Here is a 5,000-nt window from a genome sequence, read left to right on the forward strand (position 1 = left end):
CGGGCTGCTCTCCCCAGAGAGAGCTCGTCGCTACACTACAGCGCCACCCATTTTTTTTGTATTTTTTTCCTGCGTGCAGTTTTATTTGCTTTCCCTATCGAAGTGAATTTTTCAACAGAACTTTGCAAGGGACAATCCTTTTGTTGCCGTGGGTTCTTTTACGTGCGCTAGATGATGATGATGATGATGATGAAGTGCATGCTGCACACGGGACCTCGGTTTATCGTCTCATCCGAATAACTAGCGTCCAGATCACCACTCAAGGTCTAGTGAAGGGGGAGAAAATATCGGCGGCTGAGCCGTGATTCGAACCAGCGCGCTCAGATTCTCTCGCTTCCAAGGCGTACGCGTTACCTCTAGGCCATCACTCCACATATGTGTTGTTCCCGTTTCTGCCCCAACCGTAACTGCCTTACACATGTAATCCCTCAATCCCAGCTCACAGCCATACTCATCTACCGGAACTCCCAGAACCGGCAGGCCTTACACAACAGATATCGATGTTAGCTCGCCATGAGGTCACAAACCAGAGGGAACTCAGTGCTGCTGTGTTAGTAATCTCGATGGTGTTCTGTAGACAAGAGCCTGTCCTGTTCTGTTCTGATTCATCAGTTGGAGCAGGACATCACCATCTATCAAGCGCACCCCCTCCCCTCCCCTCTCCTCCCCCCCCCCTCACCCCTCCCTCCCCTCTCCTCCCCACCCCCATGGCGACAGTGATCACTTTGTCGTCGCGGAGCCAGACTGAGTGAGTCTCCCCATGGAGCTGCAAATCACTAACACGTCCGTCCCTCCAACGACAGCCCCCCCCCCTGCCCTCCCCCCCCCCCCCCCCCCCCAACACACACACCGTGAATCTGTGGACACCGTAGACCTTAACAAGTGCTTCCTAGAGACACGGAAGTGATATGAGGCAACTGATGGTGATTAGTATTAAGCCAGTCATACAGTATCATACCCGGTCGTACGAATCTGTGTACACCGTAGACCTCAACAAGTGCTTCCTAGAGACACGGAAGTGATATGAGGCAACTGAATCTGTGATGATTATTATTAAGCCAGTCATACAGTATCATACCCGGTCGTACGAATCTGTTTACACCGTAGACCTTAACAAGTGCTTCCTAGAGACACGGAAGTGATATGAGGCAACTGAAGGTGATTAGTATTAAGCCAGTCATACAGCATCAGACCCGGGTCATACGACAAACCCCCAAACCCTAACACAGTTCCATGGCCGCAATCAACTGAAAATCACGTCACCTCAAAGTGTGGATCGTGCGTCTGCGGACATCAAGCCTGTTGTAGTATTCAACGCATTGAGAAGTATGATAGGCAAACAAACTGCCTTTGACATAACGCCTGTCTCGCCTTCATAATTTTCCTGCAATGGATGGTTCTGCGAAAGAGAGACCGCCAAGGGAAGCACGTGATCATCACCGTAACACTGATTTCCTGTTCAAGGACTGCGTGGCACGGTATGAGTATCAGTATCAGTATCAGTAGCTCAAGGAGGCGTCACTGCGCTCGGTCAAATCCATATACGCTACACCACATCTGTCAAGCAGATGCCTGACCAGCAGCGTAACCCAACGCGCTTAGTCAGGCCTTGAGAAAAAAATTTTTTTTAAATAAATAAATAAAAATAAATGAATAAATAAAATAAAATAAATAAATAAATAGATAAATAAAATAAAATAAATAAATAAATAGATAAATAAAATAATATAAAAATGAAAATAAATAATAAAAAAATAAATAAAATAAATAAAGTAAAAATAACACAAAAAAGATAAAATAAAATAAAAAATAAAATAAATTTTAAAAAAATTAAAATTAAAAAAAGAAATAAAATAAAAATATATAAAAATAAAAAATATGTAAAAAATATATAAAATATAAAATATATAAAAATAAAAAGACTGTATGGATGAACGTGGATCGGTGTACACAGGTAACAGGCACCAGTATTCAGTATGAATCACACCGCCAATTCTTATCACCGGGTCCGATATAGTGGACAGCCGACTTTTCAAAAAAACAGAGTCAGATAAAAGGCTTCCGACTTTCGCTTTTTCCTTTTGTTGATGATGTATGAATGAAGTTAAGGATGGTGACGACAATGTTGCTATGGGTGTCTATTTAGGTTTGGGGATTATGGGACAAGACTTGTTGATGATGAATGAATGAAGTTAAGGATGATGACGCCAATGTTGCTATGGGTGTCTATTTAGGTTTGGGGATTATGGGACAAGACTTGTTGATGATGTATGAATGAAGTTAAGGATGATGACGACAATGTTGCTATGGGTGTCTATTTAGCTTTGGGGATTATGGGACAAGACTGGTTGATGATGTATGAATGAAGTTAAGGATGATGACGACAATGTTGCTATGGGTGTCTATTTAGGTTTGGGGATTATGGGACAAGACTGGTTGATGATGAATGAATGAAGTTAAGGATGATGACGACAATGTTGCTATGGGTGTCTATTTAGGTTTGGGGATTATGGGACAAGACTTGTTGATGATGAATGAATGAAGTTAAGGATGATGACGCCAATGTTGCTATGGGTGTCTATTTAGGTTTGGGGATTATGGGACAAGACTGGCTGATGATGAATGAATGAAGTTAAGGATGATGACGCCAATGTTGCTATGGGTGTCTATTTAGGTTTGGGGTTATTATGGGACAAGACTGGTTGATGATGAATGAATGAAGTTAAGGATGGTGACGACAATGTTGCTATGGGTGTCTATTTAGGTTTGGGGTTATTATGGGACAAGACTGGTTGATGATGAATGATTGAAGTTAAGGATGGTGACGACAATGTTGCTATGGGTGTCTATTTAGGTTTGGGGTTATTATGGGACAAGACTTGTTGATGATGTATGAATGAAGTTAAGGATGATGACGACAATGTTGCTATGGGTGTCTATTTAGCTTTGGGGATTATGGGACAAGACTGGTTGATGATGAATGAATGAAGTTAAGGATGATGACGACAATGTTGCTATGGGTGTCTATTTAGGTTTGGGGATTATGGGACAAGACTTGTTGATGATGAATGAATGAAGTTAAGGATGATGACGCCAATGTTGCTATGGGTGTCTATTTAGGTTTGGGGATTATGGGACAAGACTAGCTGATGATGAATGAATGAAGTTAAGGATGGTGACGACAATATTGCTATGGGTGTCTATTTAGGTTTGGGGATTATGGGACAAGACTGGTTGATGATGAATGAATGAAGTTAAGGATGATGACGCCAATGTTGCTATGGGTGTCTATTTAGGTTTGGGGATTATGGGACAAGACTTGTTGATGATGAATGAATGAAGTTAAGGATGATGACGCCAATGTTGCTATGGGTGTCTATTTAGGTTTGGGGATTATGGGACAAGACTGGTTGATGATGAATGAATGAAGTTAAGGATGGTGACGACAATGTTGCTATGGGTGTCTATTTAGGTTTGGGGATTATGGGACAAGACTGGTTGATGATGAATGAATGAAGTTAAGGATGATGACGACAATGTTGCTATGGGTGTCTATTTAGGTTTGGGGATTATGGGACAAGACTGGTTGATGATGAATGATTGAAGTTAAGGATGGTGACGACAATGTTGCTATGGGTGTCTATTTAGGTTTGGGGATTATGGGACAAGACTGGTTGATGATGAATGATTGAAGTTAAGGATGGTGACGACAATGTTGCTATGGGTGTCTATTTAGGTTTGGGGATTATGGGACAAGACTGTACTCTACGCCTCCATTCATAACTTGACATACCTCGGCGTCAACCAGGCCCGAGAGATACAGACACCCGTTCAGGAAATTTCAGCCACACTCCCCAAAACGCAACCCGAAAAGAGGATGACACAAGACAAGACAAGACAAAACAAGATGTGTTTATTTCAGGAAAACCCACAGGGGACATGGAAATTTGAAATATGTCATGTAACTAATACAGATATAAATCACATTTATTATTGTGCTCATTTTCGTTTAACAATGGCCACACCAACTGTCTTATAAAGACACACACATATTCAGTGAAGAAAAGATTGGAAAGAAATAGTAACACACAAGAGATACAGCATTATACAATGTATACATGCCAGAGATGAGTGGGTGTCTATCCCAAACACAAAATATGACAAAATGCACTGATTAAACACACACACACACACACACACACACACACACACACACACACACACACACATACACACACACACCAACCCATAACAAAAAAGCAAAAAACCAAAAAAAGAAGACAAACAACATTGAACCAAAAGCAGGGTCAATTTACTGGAAAGGAACCAGCCACGGATTGTGAAGAACCTCTGAACATTTTGCCTGTAATGGGGATTACAACGCGCAACCTCCCCATCGGGGGGGGAGTCCGCAACACCACTGACCCACATTGTCACTGCAGCTCCAGAAATGGGTGAAATGGTGTTTGTTGCGGCATGTGTTGTCGCCCCTGCATGGATTGTCGCCCGCGACAATACGTGCAGCCCTCACTGCACATAATCATTGCCCCCCCTCTGCACTGGAGCTGTTGTGAGGAGTTGTGACGTAACTTTAACTCTCTCCATACGAACGGCGAAAGAGACGACGTTAACAGCATTTCAGCCCAATTACCATCATCAAAATATTGCAAGCGGAAGGCTCTTATACTGAAGAGGTGAATGTTGACAAAGAATACCACAATTCTGACGACGGAAGCTAAAAGTTGGGTCATTCAGACACCCACTAGACATCCGAGGGGTATGTGCAGAGAAGAGAGGACTGGCCGTACTGAGTGAGTTAATGACCCAGCGTGGAGTCGCTGAAGGGGCTGTGCCCTTGCAGATAAGATATAACACACACACACACACACACACACACACAGTAGTCAAAGTGACCAGTTTACAACTCATCCACACACTCTTAACTTTTATGATGAACTAAAATTCCTGAACCCACTAAGTGAGAAGTTGTAACGTAACTT

This window comes from Babylonia areolata, chromosome 6 (assembly GCF_041734735.1).
Source record: "Babylonia areolata isolate BAREFJ2019XMU chromosome 6, ASM4173473v1, whole genome shotgun sequence".
Taxonomy (NCBI): Eukaryota; Metazoa; Mollusca; class Gastropoda; order Neogastropoda; family Buccinidae; genus Babylonia; species Babylonia areolata.